At 38.7% G+C, this 20,489-nt stretch overlaps 1 protein-coding gene across 5 annotated transcripts in view; it reads right to left on the bottom strand.

Moving 5' to 3' along the window:
- SLC10A7 (solute carrier family 10 member 7) overlaps window positions 1-20,489 on the bottom strand; it is a 152,518-nt gene that overhangs the window by 54,696 nt on the left and 77,333 nt on the right. The window lies entirely within an intron of this gene.

Raw genomic sequence — 20,489 nt, 5'->3', positions numbered from 1 at the left:
GTCCAAAACTTGCTCAAATCCATCTAAAAGGATGCTTATTTTCTGTTGTTTTTTAGCTCCAAGTGAAAAATAATTGAACAAAAAAGCAGGTGTCCCCTGCTTTTCATTTAATTTTGAGTAACATGGCTTTACTTCAATCTTTTAGAAGCTAATATAAAGAAAAACCTTATACAACTAGTTTTGTATTTGATTTCTGGGTCCACAAAAAGTCTCTGATCCAGACAGCCCATTAGGCAGTGAGCTCTTATTGTGCTCTTAAAACGCAACAAGTAATGCTGCAAATAATGAACAAGAAGGATCAAGGAGGCAACAGTTAAGCTGTGCAACTTGAAGGCTCTGCAGAATTTAAAAACGTATTTTAAAATAAATAATATATGCCATATCTGACTGCCCCACAGCCTAGCTATCCATAATAATTTATCTTTTTGCAAATGTCACAGCTGAGATAGATCATAAAAGACTAGAAAGAGAAGAAGTAGAAGAAATAAGAATTGCTTCAGGGATTCACTCACTGTTTACAGGGAGGCCTAGACGAAAATGCAGATAACAGTTATGGAGAAATATAGGTGTTCAAGTATATCAGCTGTAGAGGAAGAAACAAAAGTTGAGGAAGGGAGGAGGCACTAAGAGCCGAACTGACACTTGTGTACAGTAGCACCTATGATGCTTGGAACAGAACTGATGGTATGATCTATATAATGTGGATTCGAGACAGTCACTTCATCAGAATGACCAAACTCCAGCGTTTATGAACTGCTACTAAGAATATGTGAGCCAGACTTGCCCCTTCTTCCCCTCTCCCCATTGACAACTACACTGCACAGCTCAAATATTACCAAGTGCCTGAGTATTCCCTAAGCATCCTGTAATTTTGGGGTGGCAGAACACCACTGCAACAGGGTTCTACCTTCAGACCTTCGTGTGAGCCAAGAGGAGCATGGATGGAGCAGGAGGTGATACACCAAAAACATCCTGTACTCTAAATGGACACTGAGTGCAGGGAGAAGAGAGCACACTGACAGCTGCTGAGTACAGCCGGCTCTCCTCTAAATCTGAAGGAACTCATTGATTCAGCACCATTAGCCATTTCTTATGTGCTTCATGCCTCAGTACATTTCATAGCACTTTTACACATTACAAAAACATGCAAAGGTAAAAAACCAAACAAAAACAACCTTCTCCTTTATCTTGTTGATAATAAAGAAGGTATCCTTCCTGTTTAGGATGGGACCTGTGACTTGGTATAGTTGCTTTAGAAGCTTGGTGATATTAACCCAAGGGGCAAGAGCCACTGCTAATTCAAAGCATATGTCACAAAAGGAAATGTTACCTCTGTGACAGTAACACTTCTTAATTCTGTAAGCGGAGAGGAAGAGAATCCTGGTATACATCATAAACAGATTCCTGACTGAGCTTGTTGAATATCTAGTGTTCAAAAGGTCAATTCTAGCAATTCTTTACAAAATTTTGCTGTTAAACCTGGTGATCTTAATAATCAGAAGCAAGTTTCCTGTTGCCTCACCACAGAAAGGCTTCACAAGGTTGAATTTTCCCATTTGCAACAGACACACAATTCCCTGGGAAGCTAAACAATTACCTGACAGGCCAGACAAGTTAATATTAAAAAATAGATGCTGTTGCTGAATCACAGTAATTTGATGTTAATGTTTTATTTTGATACAGAGCACCGGTTTGGAAAACCACAGGGATTAGATTAAAACCAAGGGATTTTCTTCAGTCAGTAGTAGTGCGGTGACTGTGATGGTGTAGGGGTGCAAGCCAGGCAAGATTTGTTAGGGGAAGGAACCTATGTAACCAGACCGACTGTTGGAGTTGGTAAAGAACAAACTTTGGGCACGTAAAGTCGTGCTTTTATGTGCAAAAGCCCTTCTCTTCAGGTTTCTGTTCCAGATTTGAAGAAGGGTTTACATGCCTAAAGTATATCTGTCTAACAAAAGGTATTACCTTTCCCTGCACACACTGCCTTGCTTCAACATGTTACCTCTTTGTTAGAAATGTGCTCATCAATATACTCATAAGCATTATGTGATGCATCTCAGTTCATATCCACCAAAGAATAATGGATACAGGACATTGAGTCTAAAGCCTACTGATAGAAAATACAGACAATGATTTAGGTTTTGAAGGTAAAACCAAAATCTGATTCGCTCAGAATAAAGAAAAGGTGGAAGAAAACAGTTACTCTACATGGTCCAGCTCATGCGCTAGCAGAGGTTTCACAAAGACGAGCATATTCTGACACTGGCAGTGTGGCTGCTTCCTAAGACTATGACAGGCTGAAAATCACAAAGGAAGCTAAAAATTAAAATAAAGACTATTGTTTCCAAGTCTATTAGACACTAACACTATCAGAGAGGATAAAAGTAACTAAATTTGACCATGCTTTTACCTGCCTTGCTTTCCAGGCAAGTGCTATCAAATACATAGTGTATGGAGATAAGCAGATTGTAGATCAGCACTTCCAGCAGAAGCTGAGCATCTGCCCTTGAGAATGCAAGGTCATTACACAGTTTTAGCATCTTCAAAGTTCGGGTGGAGTGTTAAGCTTTCCAACTGCTGCCCACAATGGAGGCGAAGTTGTAAAGCAACTGCCTTTTCCTATCAGCAGAAAAACTTTCAAGAAATCCATTTACACCTCTGATGTGAAAGACTGACTGAATATATTGCAATGATTTTAGTGGAAAGGGAAGAAAAATCTCAGACTGACCTGAGACACTGATACAGCACAGGAGTCTGAACAGTCACATACCTGTAAGCACATTTCTTTTTACAGTAAAGATCATAAAACACGTCTTAATTAAGAGAGCTTAAATACAAGTTTGTGTGTGCGAGCATGTGCATAAACATACACTTTAACAGCAAGGACATACTTGGAGATCCATTTCATTGTTATTTGCCTTGTACAGATAAAGATGTTAAAAAGTTTTTCTATAGGTTTCATCCAGTACAACATTGCTGTAGAGCAGGTATTAAAAGCTTTTATTCTCCAAAAGAATATGTAGAATCAATATATGTAATTGGCTGCCAAATTGGACAGCAAAAGGAAGTAACATAATGGATTTGAAACTATGATGGTAAATCATTAAGAAAGAAATTATGCAAATAGTAAGAGGAAGGTGGGCACAGATCCAGGGGGACACATGGCAGAAGACGGGTAAGGATTATTGTAATGAGGCATGAAATACATGCGAACTTTCCTTCGTTTCCTTTACCCACAAATTTCCCATGCAATTTTTCTTCATTCTTACAGGTCATCAGTAAGACATTCATGTGGCAATTACTGGGGGGGGGGGGAATCTTAACCAAAGACATGTCTGATTTGTCACAAGAAGTAGGGCTAGAAAGAAAAAGGAAGGTTTTTGTAATCAACATCCTGAACAAATATGTGTTTTCTGAAATGTTATCTACTCATGCTTAAAGCTACAAATGTTCTTGAACGCTTCATCAGAGCAGGACACAAAAGGAGCAAAAGTGTAAGCAGCATTATGTTATAAACTGAAGAAAGGTTAGTAAAAAGTTACCTGGGCAGCATTTCCATTACTACTCACTGGTAAGGTGAGAGAAAAATGGCTATGAACCCTGGATAATGTCATCAGAGGACAAGCATGAATGAGAACTGAAACTCAATCTTAGTCTGTGTACAGCAGTATTTCTCCCATGGTTTTATTTCAAGAGTCCCTGGCACTTTTTGGAAAAGAAAGAGCAACCAAAATAACCCACCTGGTGTCTCCCCCAAAAATCTGCGCAGTTGTTCTGATTACAACATGAGAGAGAAACTTTACTTTCAAACACTTCTTATTTCTATTCCATGTCTTTTGTTTCCTTGGTTTTTGTGCTTGGAAGTGTGTTTTTAAAATAATTTTTATTTTCATTATTTTGTTTTTCAAAAACTTGCAGAAAACTCTATAATGTTTTACATTTCAAAAAGAGAACCCTGCCTCTAGTAAAGTACTTCTAGGTCTGAATTACGTATGCTTGTAAGCAATAGACAGCTAGTACCAAAGTTCTGACAGAATACAGGTAAACAGATGTTCTCAAAAAAACTGGTACCATCACAAAGGAAAAGAAAGTGGACTCTCCTAAAGGTCAAAAAGGTTATTGTTCAGTGTTTTCAAGAACATGATAGAGATTGTGAAGACCATGACAGCACTCAAAGCCAACTCTCAGTCTATTCAAATGAAGGAGTACAAGACTCCTCCCTGCCCCCACCCCTCAGACTGGTCACAGCTCCACAGTTCCACATTGCAACATGACATCTGTGTAACGCATTGCTTATTAGCTGTGATACCACATTATGCATCCTCTTGAATAAACGGATTTAAAGTACAGACCCATGCCAAACTGCTTTGCAGTAATGTTGATTTTAGACATCATATAAAGAATGACTCCTACTGCTGAAACAGGGCTTTCACATACCTCGATAACCAGCCAAAATCCTCAGAAATTAGTTGCCTTCTCCCTTCTTCCACCTGTCCCCACTGACTTTCTTTGGAACTCTGTGGAACCTCTTCACAGACATTACAGAACAAGACAGAAACCCCCTATGATAAATATACTTACTTGGTTCCAACCCAGAAGAGCAAAAAACACTAAAAGTCAGGTTAGGACTAAGCAAGTTCTTGTGAAACTGTCAGTATGTGCTGAAAGAGGAGGGGTCGTAACAGAAAAGGGCCTGATAACAGGGTTGCACAGGCAATTGTGAATTTTGCATATCTCACTTTTCAGGTACTAAACCATTTTAACATGATGATTACAAGCCTGTAACTGAAATTATTTGGAAAACATTTCAGTGCATTAATATTTGGATCAAGTGACTGCAGGAGCCTATTTGAGACAATCTTTTTCTGGGTTCTTTAAACAGTGTTCAATATTTGTGTAAGCATGGCTATACAAACTATGCTCTTCCTTTGTTCCTACTTAAAGACGACACCGGGGATAAGTTTTTGTTGAATGAGATGTGGAAATCTAGTTTAACAATAAAACATACCTTTTTCCCCCCTTTCAAAATTTGTGTTCATGTAAATGACATATTTGGTTTTACCTCTTGCAATCTCAAAGAATAAGTTAGAACTGCACGTTCTGGTGTGCTTGTAATTTCAGTCATTGCCCCACGATGCAACCTCAATGTCCCTATGTTGTTCCCCAGTGGACATCACAGAAGCTCCTGATGCCAAATAATCACTTGCCTTTTGTTTTCCAATTTAATTATTTTCAAAATCATGTCAGGTGCAAAACACAGACCTTTAAAAGTCTCCTACCGTACATCCCTTTTCTGTCAGCTATGTCAATGACATTGCTGGTTCTGAGAAGGCTTATACAACTGAGAGACTTCAAAATAAAAGATGTAATTTAGCTATTTGCTGTCCTGTTTTAAATCAAATGGCTGATCTGAATGCTGGAAAGAACAAAGGCAAAGAATCGATGCTTTTTAGGATGCTAAATACACCCATCCTCCCCCTAATAAATAATAGGAAAATCTGAAAAGATACTGAAAAGAGCATGAAGTTAAAGTCACATATTTTTGTTAAATTCATAAACACCATACAACACCAAGGCAATGAATTACAATACAAAAATGAAAATACAATTCTGCATAACCTCAATTCAACTATAATTAGAAATAAGTACCACAACAATAGCTGCAACTCATCCAATTAGGCCAATATTGGATTTTAATAACAAAACTGTAAAATTAGAAGTGCTATGTCAAAATGGCTTTTCCTTTATCAGGGGGGCCAAAATAAATCAGATTTCATATCAACTATGATATTATGCATAGTACTTCGTGTATTGTTCCAGACACTGTACCACCTTTGTTCTGTTGTGTCAACATAGTGGCCTCTACTCTGGGAAAGGAAATTTAATTTAAAAAAAAGGATAATATTAAACAACATACTAGCATCGGATAACAGTAGAAATCAAAAGCATTTCCACTATTTATTAATAATTACTAATTGCAGATGTTCCTCTCACACACATTACAGGCAAGTATGAAATCAAAATAGAATCAAAAGGAATGCAAGCAGCCAGAATTTGCTTCTTCCAACACAACAGAAACTATAAACTAAGAAATAAAGTGATCTGAACTACTAGCAGTAACACTACTACACTTGTCACAGATTGAGTGTAGAGACAGCATTTTTTTCAGTAAGGTTGAGGGGTGAGGTTCCAGTATCTGACTGAGAGTTAAGCCAAGAGTACGAAAAAACTATTTCAGAGAGGTAAAACTCCATATAAGCCTAGTTTGCCTGGTTTCCCAGCAGAGGGCATCTTCAGCACATTAGAAATTTTCTGCTTGCACAGCAACAGAATAGTTCAGAACACAGTAGTAAGTACCCTGAAGTTTTAAAGCAACTATAAAAACTTCTTGGGGCTTCGCAGGTGATACTGGAATAGTGTCTGGAATGATGCACAGAATACAACAGAAGTCTGAATCAGAGCTGGAAATTAGTGCTTTCATCAAACATCCTGAAATCTCATAACCTTTATTAGCAATATTTTAAGAATAACGAAATGAAATTCAGTTAGATGGGAGCTGTCTGATAGAGTGTGGAATAGCCCCTACAATAGGTGGGGGGATGCTGCTGGGGAAACCACTTCTGGCTGTACCTCCCAAGCGTAGCAATCTCCTACTGCAGCAGCTCCACAGTGCTGTGCATGACCAAAAGAGATTTTGGTGGGCATTTGCTCACGTATCCGGAACAGGATCAAGCCATATTCCTCACTCAAGCTTGTAACACCTTCCTGCAACTTTTTGTTGTCTCTTGTGCAACACATTCGTGTCAGCCATCTTGTTAACATCTTCGGTGCATTCAATGATACTGCTGGGCCTGTAGCTCCAACTGTTTCCCACTTCCTCTACAGTTGCTTTTGCTGACCACCATTCCTGGCCTCAAGACTTTCTTCCTCTCCTTTACCTCCCACCTCAATGAAAACCTTTCAAAACTTCCTCATACGCACAATACTTTTCCTAATTCCAGCTCATTAAATTGTTGTCTGTTTCTATTCAAATTTATTTCTCATGCAGTGTCAGCAGAGAACAAGATCACTATAATTCTGTATGTCAGCACAGGAACTGAATTTATACGCTGCCATTAGGTGGGCCTTCCCTAGAGGAGGCGTAAAAGGGAGAAAGGACTTCTCAATCATCCACACCCATGCATTTTTCAGAGCGATCCCCTTGTCTTTGCAAAAACCACTTTGACACAATGCCATAACTTCTACAATGCAGGCAGGTTGCTACACCATATGACCTCAGTGGGACTGAGGAGGACAGGCACACAGCTTGTAGGATTAGGGTGTCTGTCAGTGCCAGCATGGCCCTTTCTTGATAAAAGAGTTTAATGTACGATAAGGATAAAATAAACTTACAGTTATATGCTTTGGGGTGTATGTTAAGTGCAAGGTATGGTAGTGCAGTGTTAAGGATGCACCACAATTTCTCCTTTGTTTGTACACAGAAACCAGAAATGCAGTAACATATACATTTTAGAAGAAAAGTTATTTTTCCACCGAATTTTTAAGTCTGTTTTCTTCCAGAAGAAAGTTAAAGGATCTAAATTTCTTCTGTGTTCATATCTATGTCAAGTAGCCAGCAAACCCTAATTTTAATTACTAAGCAGAGACTACTAGCAAAACGTGCCAGCCTCAGCACCTCTGCTATCACAAAACCATTTGGCAATATGAAAGGATGGCACACTAGATGGTGCTGTGGGACCTTCCAGGGAAAAGAACCTGCTAAAACAGAAGTTGTACTGTTAAATTAGCCATATAGTTGATGTCGTATTTTGAAACACATTAAAGAGCACTGAGTCACAAAAAGAGAAACCAGAACCACGGAAGTGGAAGGAATACACCAAGCAAACATCCTGCTTTGACTGACACTTTTTGGAGTAGCTAAGTGCCCCTCGACCACTGCAATGGGCCCTCACCTCTCCTTCCCAAAACAAGAGAAGGCAGTTTTTACACTCTACGTGAGTCTTACTTTAAAGGGTTCTACATGTAAAACAGAATGGAAACAGTGATGACCAAAGTCAGAGATCTGACAGAACAAGGTCCCTGCAATCCTCTTCTGTCCTTCCTTGGGAGCTGGACCTAATCACTCTCTAGCACTCAGTATTTTATGCTGTTGAATGTTTAAAAAAATATTTTAACACAATAAGCTTTGAATTAACTAAATGTGAATTAACGTCTCCTGCCATGATAATCAGTTGCATGAAAGAAAACAGAAGCATAAGAGAAAAATTACAGAAACCTGAGAGAAAAACTATGACAAGTATTACAGAAATGAGCAGTTATAAGCAGTTATCAAAATTGATCCTACTTATTTCTTTCTATAGCTTTCCTTGCTATAAAGGAAACTTTCCTTGCTAACTGAAAAAAATTTAAGTAGAACAGTTTCTGTATAAACACACCATCAATATATGAACTGAAGCACATTTCATGTTGCTAACATAAACACTATGTCTAAATAAACTCCTATCTCCCTCATTTTTCTTAAAGCCAAGAACCTCAAACAGTGCAAGCATAAAACACTGTATAACCCCTCTTTGACACATGGAAGAAAATAAGAAGTTTATATAATGGGCAGGAGTGTTGTGCCAATAAAAACCTATAAGAAGTAATTATAAATCAGTAGTAGTAAAACACTTTCTTAGCATTGCAGATGTCTCTTGGTGACCTGCTATTCAGAAATACCTCTTAAAATGTCTCACTGAAGCGCCAGCATAATTCTCACACTAACCCAAACTGTGGGTTTGGTCTGTGGTATCTGTGAAATGAGACACCGCGCCCCCAATCAAACCAACACCATAGTTCATCTATACTGATTGTTATAAATAAGACAGCTTTTGTTGGTTTTGTCAGGAAAACGTTTCATCAGTCAAGGTGCTAACCACACTCTGTAAGGTAAGAAATGCCCTCCAAAACCCTAGGGGTAAGTGATGCTCAGGAGCCTTCAGGATCATTTTCAGGTCTGCTGGAAAGTTAAGCTATTAATAATTAGTTTGAGAATGAGCTCACTCCTACACTCTTTTTTTCCTTTAGCCTAAGTGCCCTGAATTGTTTTACCAACATGCATCACAAAGCTCATTCAATGTTTCCACTATCATTCCCCAATGTGATTTCCTCTCAGAATTGAGTATTTCAAAGGCCAAACCCAACCAATATGCACACACACGTGTGTGCGCACGCGTATACTCAAACCCCCCAAAACCCAGCCCCCAATATGGTAATCTATATTGCTTGTGTTCTGTGCTGCCTGCCTGGCCCCAAGTCATCAATAATGAATAGAAATGTACAGCTACAGCAGTAGCCTGTGTCATGGGCTTGTCAGGGATTTTTGAAAAGGAACAAAAACACAGGTTTGCCATTTGATTGTGTCTTCTTTTGCAAACACAGGACAGACAAAACAAAGGGGTATTTAAAAAGGGGTAACTTGATTAACCCTTTTCATACTAATTGACAGTTTCTTCCATCATACAGAATGGAAAATTATTTGCTTGTTATGCAACCAGTATTCTCCTAGGTCTGGGAATTCAACAATAATGTTGATTCTGAGCACAAGGAGGGGAGGTTGTTTCTATTTTAAGATAATGAATACATACTCAAGAGGAGTCAAATACCACGGTTTAAATAGAGGGAAGAAAAAAATGGTTTTGTTTTCCTAGGAATCCAGCAAGTTCAGTCTCAAATAAAATTGTTCTTGAAGAAGAAACTTAATGCATTCAAATACATATACACACAGACAAGGAAAGCTACAGCATTATTAAAAAACATGCAGATCCTAATAAATGAGTTAGACAACGTTTAAAAAAAGAAGTAGTTCATGTATCTATTCTTTCTTTCCAGTGTTCCCAAATACCTTTCTACATACATTAGGACTGTAGTCTTACAGCAGTGATTATCTCACATTTTACAAACAGAACACACCAGCTGGTATACCACCAATCCACCCCCTGGGGAGGGTGGGTGGCAGACTACAAAATGTCTACAGGACACGCACAAACTAAACTGATTGAAAACCCAGTTGTAAACCCAAGTCTTTCTTGCTTTCTACATCTGCATAAATTCCAGAATAAGTACTGAATTAATAAAATTAATTAATAAAACCATTAACCTCCATAGTAACTTCTGTACGAGACGAGTAAATATTCTCCTCTTTGGAAGATACAACTGAAGATGCAGCCTGGTCTTCAAAAAGCCTGGAACTAGATACGTTGTATATGAAATGAAACTATATTAAGCAACTGGGCATCAAAGCCAAGACATCTCAATTCAAATTATGTTGCCAGGCCATCTTTTGTAGAAGCTGGTAGCAAATAAAAGCATGTGTTTTAAACACAACTGAGGAAAATCTTCACAAAGCAGCAATCAATAATACCATTTAAACAGCCTACCCTGTGTTCTGACCTAATGTTATCTTGTGATAACTGTTTTTAATGGTTAGAATGGGAAATTATAGTATTCAGCTGAACTGAACTGTGCATAAATCGCTGAACGTTCATGGGTTGAATATGTTATTAATGACTGTGAATAAGGAAAAAGGACCATAAACCACCTTCCTGTGGCAGACAATAACTGCCTCAAAAAGTACAAGTACACACTATAGCACACTAAGGTTAAAAAAACCCAAACCACAGACATGTGATTCTGTTTAAATTAACTGATTAAGATCATTTACTTACAAAAGAAACTTTATTCTGTTTAAAGAATTACTAAATTATTTTATAGCAGAAAAGTTGTTTCTCAATTCAAACTCCAAATATATTTCAACATGATTAGAGTGTTTATTATTCATTTCACCAATTCTGTACTATCAGTAAAAACTGCTGCTTTTCTCCTACCGACATGTTTTTGCCATTTTGCAAGTGGTCAGCCACCCCTCTTCTAGCCTACTGTCCAAACACAGGGTTGAGAGCATAAAACTTCTGCGTTGTTTTGAATACCCCTGTGGAGTAGACAATTGGCTTAATACACACTTTAATGTGCTCAATATGCATATCTGCAACAAGAAAATGCAGAGATTTGTTCATATGTATTTAGAATGGGCCAAAACCCCAGTCTTGTTATCAATGCCATACGAGTCTCGGAATATCTTGCAATTTATTTCTTTTTTAAACCACCTGCTTCAAAGATGTTCATTTTTTATACATTATTTACTAGATACAGATGCAGATCTCACATTCAAGACAAAAGAATGGTGCATTTGTTCAACTGCATGCTATTGCTCAAGTCACAGATGACCTACTGGGCCAAGGTATTGCTTATAGCAGCCTGTCCCTCAGCTCAGCATCCTAAATTGCTCACTCTACCTGCTGAAGAAACTGACAACTGCTTTGAAGCACACAGGAAACTGGTTGAATCTACAGTGCTGTCACATCAAAAGGGCTCTGTCTACACTGATTTTCACCTGGCAGGTCCGAGGATAATTCACCTCCCTGAAACTCACCTCCACAAGTCCATACTGCCTGGCTCACATCTACCATCTGCCCTTGCAAGGAGACAGGAGTGCCGCCTAGGAAGGCTGTCAGGCTGCCCGGTGTTGCCCACATCACCTGTGTGCAGCGAGAGGCAGGGTAATGGTGTGAGGTTGAGCACAGCAACAAGCACCAAAGCCCACATCCATTGCAGTAAGTGTTTTGTGGAGAGTCCTCTGACAAAGATGGCATGTCACGGTTTACCTGGGAACGGTAATGTCAGCGCACTCTGGCTGTACTGGAGCAGTTAAGTTGTAGAAAAGTAAAAACCCAGGCAGAGGCAGCCTAAAGAAATATGTGTTTCAAAAAAAAAAAAAAAAGGGGGGGGGGAGAGGGGTGGTGGGGTGGGAGAAGAGAAAGAAGGGGGGGCAGCAAACAAAACTTGCCTTTGTACTTAAATTTACCATACAGGTTATGCTGCTCAGACTTGCCATCAGAAGGAGCCTGCTTTTCCCCTGTCTGATATGAATACTGGTTTTGCATTTAAATCATCGGCCCTGAAATGTGGATCTTTGATTCAGTAACATAACAGAATATTTCCAGAGGGGGAAATTTGTTTCTGAAAACAAAACCAGTTCTAGTCTAGCAGAGACTGCCTAGGCAGGGAAGGGAGCTGGCACGTGAGACTGTAACCAAATGAAGGGAAAAATATTTCCCTCACAGCCCCTACAAGAAAGGCTTTTTTTGATTTGAGCCCCCAAGAGCTCAAATGGCAAAACAGCATTAATTTGGAAGCTGTTTCCTACTTAACAGGAGGTAAAACAAGGGAACAACTAGAAGATGTTATCCAAGATTTCTACCTTCCCCTTTTCAGGGTAAGGCTCTTCAGTCTACTCTGTCCTCATGGACATCCCAGCTCCCCAGGTAGCTCCTTTCTGACTCCTCCTCAGGCTTTACCCCAGCTCCTCCCAAAGAACCACTGCAAATCTGGAAGTTCACAGCACAGGATCAGGCCACTTGTGTACTTACATTTCCAAAGGGCCCAGTCCTCTGTATCCAGAATAATTCTCATTCTACAAGTAGAATACATTCCTTTTAAAAGTGAAATCCCTTGTAATTACTCAATTAAATGACATGTCACACACATTCACAGAACCTCATTAGCTGAAGGGACAAAACATACCCTTAAGGCCCTTAATTTTTGCTGAGGATTCCTAGGATTCTCTAACCAACAAGAGATTTGCTTGTGTCTATTTTGTGTACCTAACACTTTTCATAAACTGTTTCACCATGTCGGCAGCAGACAGGACTTCTCCACAGAGGCTGTAGAATAAGTAAATCACCTCCTATCTCTGAACATGTGAATTGTGGGAGAGCAGCAAGATTTAATCCATACCAAGATTAACAACCGAATCCATATCAAAATTAGCAACTGAACTGATTTTCAAAGTAGTTCTCAGGAGCACTGTTTGCCTCATTGATCAAAGAAAAATCAAGATATGCAACCTAAAATTAGTGTTACACATCATTGTGATCTACCAGCTGTAACCATTTTGAAAATTACAAAAAACAGCTCATCATCCAACACAGTGTTAGCTGTTAATAACTAATAGGTACCCATTACAGGGCAGTTTTAGTGCATGGAGGGGTTAAATAGACTCATCTTGGCATTAAATACAGATTCTGCTCATGTTCTGCAGAGTACACCTTACAAGTGAGAAATACAACAGCTCCTGGCTGCCTGGGTGTGAAAAGTGTGTTTCATCAGAGGAAGGTTCCTGACTTACCAGTTTACTCACTACCAGTTTATTATCGGCCCTTTTTGTTCTAAGTGTAATCTCTGTGTGAAGACCACTCCATCTCACTTCCCCCCGCCCCAAAGTTTTGCTGCATACTCTCACACATGTGACAGAGTCAAAAAAAACCCCAACCTGTTTTGGTTATTTACAGTTATCTATAAAGCAATTACAGGCAATGCAAATGCACGTGATGCAGGTTTGCATAACACTGCAGTGGGTAAATCAAGGCCCTATTATTAGAAGGCAACAATGCCATCACCCCTCATTTCTGGATCAGAAACAAAGGACAACCGCTTAGCTCATACACAGAGCAGAAGTAACCATCCAGTAGGCTAAAAGTAACAATAACTTGGGATGGTCGTTCCCAATATTGGTGCTGTAAATGAGCTGCAAGCTATCTAAAGACTTAAAAAAACCCAAACAAACCAACCTTTTAAACCACACCGTTTTACTGAGAGGTACATGAACTTCTCAGGTTCCAGGATCAGTTTAGCAGATGCCTATTAGAGCTTTCAAAAATAAAACAAAAAAAAGCCTGCTGCGTTATTTTTTATATATCTTATGTATGAGTTTTTAAAATGTAAATATTATATTTAAATTAGCATTTCTGGTTTGCCTGCAATCAAAAGCCTCTAACATCACAAATCATGGCAACAAGGTGGCCTAGCAACCTAGACAGACAGACACAGAAAGTTCAGTCAGTCAGTAATAAAAAGCTTTGGCTGTCTGGCTTCAGGGAGAAGAAAATTGCTTGGAAGATCACTTCAGTACTCTACTAGGTGATGCACTATTTTATTCTTTCTGATAGCTGCAGTTTAAAAGAACTCAAAACAGGAAAATGTACATGTAAAGGCTGAGCAAAGATGTGGACTGAAGCTTTATTTTGTTTGGTTTCAGATTCACACTTTTGATAGAGCCTAGGGAGCCAGAGAGAGAAGAAAGGAAACTGTCCCCAAGCGCCTGACAGTATCAAAAGTGAAAACAGCTGCTTAAGTTGCAAGCTTAAGTAGAGTGGGTCTAGGAGCAAGGGGTTCTGCTGCGGGAGGGGGGCGGAAAAACGCACACAGCCTTTGCAATGTTAGCAGGTGTCACTGCAGTGTATTTGCCAGCAAAACAAAACATATTTATCAAGTCATGATCACAGTTAAGTTTTATATCATGATTCACCATGATACAAGAAAATGTACTGTCATTCCACTCGCCAGTGACTTTGTGGTGAATTTGCATTGCTGCTCACTATGGACCTGAGCCTGAAGGTGCTGAGCATTTACAGCTCCTCCCAGAAAACGAAGGCATTCTGCACCTTGCAGAACGGTTTGTTTTAAAAAAGAGGTGGTGTCATAGCTGCAGATTCTTTCTCCATCCTTCTTCAGTCTAATTATATCTAGGCAGTTACAGTGCTAAACTCTGTGCTATTGAAAAACTTTAAATTCTTCTGTTGACATGATTGGCTTTTCTCTTCCCCCATCTTCTCAAAACTCTTTCCTTTCCATTCCTCTCTTTTTTTCCCCTCCCTCCTCAAAATCTTTTCTGAAAAGATTAGAAGTATAATCCTCCAAAGAGCTGACTTCCAAGCATACCCAACATTTAAGCCTACACCCAGCAGGACACTGAGGCTCTCTGCATTTTTTTTTTTTGTAACAGATTTTTTTTAAGAACTTTTACTTAAAATGATGAGACCAAGAAACACCTTCTAACTTCACTACTAGTGTCAACATCAAGAAAACTCCAAATGTTAGCTTGTCTTCAGTCCCTCACAACTACTGACTACTCTCTCAGACCCTGAGCTGCAATGACAATTGGCAAATAAATCTGATTTGGTCACTCATCCAGCAAGCACGGAACATCAAGATGAACGTTTCCAGATTTGACAAGCAATTGTTGTATTAAATACTGTCCATGTACATTTCTCAGAAGTTGATGGCCCATCCATAGAATACTTTCATAGCAATAACCATTCTGGATAAGTGACTATTCTCTTCCAAGGATAACAGCATCTGCTTACGTAAAGGGATATTTTTGGCATATTCTCAAGGTCTTCTTTCTTCTGCCCTGCTGTCAGAACTCTAATCAGGTATGCACTGCACCTACAGCACTCCTGCATACTCCAGGTAATTAGCCTTTCCACTAATCAGAGAGCATCTCTCACCACAGCAAACGTACAGTACATTGCCTGTTCCTTAACCCTCAGGTTTCCTTTGCACATTTCTTAAAGAATTGACCGAACACTGGTTACCTTTCAATGCGCACCATTTAGAGCTTTCCGAATAAAATCATTTCTGAGCATTTTGCTGGGAGCTGAATTTAAAGACATGAATTATTGATGTTTCAGCTAAAATGTATCCCTGATCTTCCCCTTTTCTTCTAATAGTTAAGAAAATAAAAGCTCACAATGTGTTTCCTTGTGACCATCTTCACATGCCTCTCTGCTTGAAAAATTGATCACCTTAGATAAAAACTAATTTACGCCTGTGATTTATTAAGACAAGAAACTCGTGTTTAAAGGGAAAAAGGCTGCAGTAAGTGTCTATGCTCTGACAAATGGCAAAAAATACAGCTGATTTAACAAATGACTGCTCAATCAATGATGCACTGAGGCACATGACAAAGGGAAGTCAAAATCCATTACATTCAAGAACCTCCTTTAAATTCCACTTCAGTGCACTGACCCTGTTGCTCAATGCTAAAGACTTTACAAGGTTTTCGGAAACATTTAGAAGAGCTTTTGTTTTGGCATTCACTCAGCTGCACCTCACAATTAACACTGCCAGACTCCTTTCTAATCAATTATTCATTAAGATTACTAGCATATCTTTTGAGCGCCTTAACTTCACATCAGAAGTGTGTGAGGGATGACACATGCATGTGTACTTTACAGAATAAAAGGCAGACTCTAAGCAGGTTTTAACGCTAAATGAGAACAAGGCTAAAAGAAGCGAAATCAACTCTTTTAGTCAAAGTTGAGCTTCAGGCGAGCTGCAGGCAGTGCACAGCATGAGAGAATTTGGCTCCAGAAAGTGCCCATGTGTTGACAGCAGAATAAGAGTTTGAAGGCTTAATGGTAAGAAATGTTCCGTCAATGATAATGTTACACATTACTTACTCAGTTAACTACTCATCTTCTGCAGCCCTGACAGCTAACAATGCAAACCCCATTCGACAGAAGTTTTACCGTTCGCTATACAAACATGTTTATTGCAGTTACCATGGCTAATATCTTTTCCAGTCCAATAAAAAGAGGAAAATAATTTTCAGGAAATAACTATGAAACACAACTGTCTGAGAAACTAAGAATGCAGAAAAAACTGAAGAGCTGCTTAAACTATAGAAAAAATACAAAATAATTTGAGCCTATTTCTACAGACCTAATAATATATGTGCAAGATAAACTATTGTCAATTTATATTATGGTAGAACCTGCTCAATTAAACACAGTGTTCTGGAAAGAAAGGATATTTGAACCCTTAACATTGAGGCATATAACTTAAACACATTGGTTAGGAGGGCTTTGTATTTAAACTCCGTCAGGAATCTAACTTGGACACTGAAGTTAGATGGTGTAAATGCTTCTCCCTACAGTATACAGATGACCCCTGTTATCATATAATCATTTAGGTTGGAAAAGAGCTTTAAGACCTTAAAGATCATTAAGGCCAACCGTAAAGCTGAAGTTATAAAGTTTTCAGTACTAGCTTGTATCCACATGTTTTACCTGGCTCAGAATGAACAGCCAGCTAGGACACTATGCAAGATAAGCCTAGCTAGTGTAACACTCCAGGCAAGCAGAAGCACTGATTCTGCAAGACCTAGGTACAGAGTTGACATGGGGGTTTTGTGCGGCTGCATCCCAGGTAGCATTATGCAATGTACATGCAGGCACAGATCTTCAGATAAATATGGCCTAATTGCCTAGCATTTGTGCATTTTCTAAACATCACAGCATGAGCAAAGTCTGAAGAAAAAAAAAAGAACAGAAAGAATAAAATTACCAAAGATGATCAAAGGGTAGAGCCATAACTGTTCAAGTGCCTACAGTGCCACCAGAGCAGAATTGAGTTTCCTGAGTCTGAAGTTGTATTCAATAAAATCTCATAATCTCTCCAAGTGTGAGCAAGCTGGTAACTGCCAAATAACAAGTCAGTAAAATGACAGAGGTGCCTAATATTCCTCTATTCTGCATGGCCACAGCTGCTGCCACCTTGACTGAGAAAAGCACCTCTGTGTTTACTTTCTAGACATAGTGATGAGCACTTGCCTCATCAGGTCATTTACCAAAGGATGGATATCATGTTCTGGTACCTATTTGTACATTACAGAACCAATAAGAAAAATTCATCAGCACTTGGAAGCAATGGCCAGGGAATGCCTTTGAACACCTGCCACAGATCCAAGCATTTCAAAATGAAATGATACTCATCATGACCATGCCTAGCTCCTTAGATTATCAAGGATCACATGGCTTAGATGCATAACTCCCACTGACTGAATTTTTTTGAAGTTATTCAGTTCACTAAGGACAGAGGTGCCTAGAACCATTTAAAAAAGAAAAATATAAAAAAGAGAATAAGGGGCTTAGGAGCAGAACTCCCACTGAAATCAAGTTAGATGCCTTGAGAAGTTTTACCTACCGTGACTTTGCGGAGCATACAGGAAGCTACCAGTGCATACTTAAAATGACAACTGTATTCCTGAACTAACATTCATTATCTCACACGCTGTAAATACCTGCAAAACGTCTCAGTGATTCAAAAAGTATTCTTGAAACCTTGCCAGCAAAAGAACTTAGTGTTATCAGACCAGCATTACTGTCCCCAAACCAACAAGAAAGAGATTTAAAATTGTCCTTGGAAGAGCCAACACTTTATAGAATTCTATAACTGTTCAGTTAATTCTGAATGTACTTCAGAAACAGAAGTAAACAATTAAAAGACGAATCCAGCCCTGGAATTACTATTTGGACCTCTCACTGGAGTCAGTAGGCTCCATTCATATACAGCTATGGCCAAACAAATAAAAATGTACACCACTGTAAATATACAGACTCCAATGGATTTAGACTAGGATTGAATTTGAATCATGGAGTGCTGAAGTTAGCCCTGTCACCAACAGTACCAGTCTACCAAAAGTTACTAATTCACTACGGCTCCCATGATTAGGACTACACACAATACAATAACACAGTTTTTAAGATGTCTCTTGTTCCTGGTAAACTTCCAGTGATTTCATAGATTTGGCTATTCAGAAATAATCGTTTCAAGCAGAAACAAAATATTACGATACCTCCCTGCAAACAGACTGGTATTCCAATTGAATTGGCTAAATCCTGAGAGGATTTCCTTTACTATCCTGATTTCTTCAAATCATTCAGAGGTGGCACTTAACAGTAGTATTATACTTGCACAAGTTACCTCTGCTTTTCAAAGAGAAAATAATAATTTAGTTTTGTATGTAAATTCCACGTTCCTTCATGAATCTTCACAGCAATACATGACAGACAGCACAGTATTATGATTGAATATACACTATCTTAAGAAAAAAAATTAACAAGACAGAAAAAAACCTTCTCCGAAAAGCACTATCAGTATTCTGATTCTGTTTAGCATCAGAGGCCTGAACACAAACTACAGCTCTGCAATGTAAAGCAAGCAGCCAACAGCCCTTTTGGATCGTTGTGTGTCATTTATTTCTGCAGTAACATAGAGGTCTTTTTCAATGATCAGTTTTACAAATGCTCATTGTCGAGCTCACCATCATCTGTAAAACAGATCAAATGGTACCACTCAACAGCCCCCCATTCTGTTTATAACTGTGCATGTAACCCTGTCCTCAGGGTGTATATGAACAATGTTTAAAAGAAAGCAATATGCACAGCTGATCAGACCAGCAGCTGATCAGTATTTAATCATCAAATCCAATAAGGAAACAAATGAGGCAGAGCACAGGGTGGAAAACAAAGGTAGGTGGAAAACGTTAAACGAACCACCAATTTATGGAAGATAAAAACCACTCTTGGAAACAATTTACAAAACAATTTTCTTTTTACACATTTAATAAACATTCTGTCAGAGTAAACAAAATCTCAGAAGCTGGAAGTTTAAAAAAAAATCAATTAAAATGAAGTCACAGGGAATGGTAGGGAATTGTTCCTGGCAGTTATTTGATATAGTATGGTTAATATTTCTAGTCAGGCAAATTAACAGTTTTACTGCTGTAGACTTGCACTTGCACAATGTATAACCTCTGAGGGTTTGTTCTAAAAGTTACAGAACTATATGCATATTTTTATATAGCTACATTTTAGATGTACAGTAACAGTCATTTACTCTACAAACTTTTAGATGGGGGAATTCTACACTGCTAAAACCAGCTGAGATGAAAGCCTGCATCTAAAAAAGTATCAAAATACTAAGTCATTCCATGGGGTCCCATTTTACTCATAAAGAATACTTTGAAAGCTCTTAGATAAAAACCTGTTTCTCTAGCCATCTGTATCAATAGATTAGCTTTTCTTTAATACTATCCTACTGTATAATTTGTATTTTGCCACACTCATATTGATTGAAGAAAATTCAAGCGAGGCAGTGTCAGTTTCTGTTTCTACAGGGAAACCACTGAGCTGAACAGCAAGGCACATAAGGTCAAATCAGGATTCAACTTGCTGTGTTGCTCCCTTAAAATTATACAGCGCTAAGGAAGAAAACAACAGTAGGCTTTGCAGACATAGTATAAACATCAGTAATTAAACTTTTTCTTTTCATTAACCTATTAATGGATCTTGAATAACAACATAAATTAAGGTTTTTATGTTCCATACCCTTTAATGTATTAAGTCATGTAAATTTGCAAGCAGAAGCTGTGTTTTCTTCATATGCTTCAAGCCAAACTTTGCTTTCTCTTCTGTGCTGTCAAGCGTGGCCACAGAAAGAAGTTCAAGTCTGTTTAGTTTACCAGCTTATCTTGACATTCTGCTCAGGAGAAACTGCTGTTCCTTAGCTTCTACAGCTCATGTTTGCATTAGAGATTTATCCACCTGGACTTGAGGTGCAAGAAGGAACAGAGAGAACAGCTTATCTTTATCACAGTGCGCTTTGCAAACACACTCCATTTCACATGGACGGTGAAAGTAGGGACAGGCAAATTGGTGAAACCCTGCCTTGTTCAGAGGAACGGAAAGGGAAAGAAACACAAGTGTTTCATATACAGAGTTCACTTTCATTTATGTTTGACCTGTACAAGCTGAACAACTTATTTG

The sequence above is a fragment of the Phalacrocorax aristotelis genome, chromosome 4 (genome assembly GCF_949628215.1).
Source record: "Phalacrocorax aristotelis chromosome 4, bGulAri2.1, whole genome shotgun sequence".
In the NCBI taxonomy this organism is placed as follows: Eukaryota; Metazoa; Chordata; class Aves; order Suliformes; family Phalacrocoracidae; genus Phalacrocorax; species Phalacrocorax aristotelis.
Note: the sequence above shows the minus strand (reverse complement) of the source record. Positions and strands in the feature narration are given on the sequence as shown.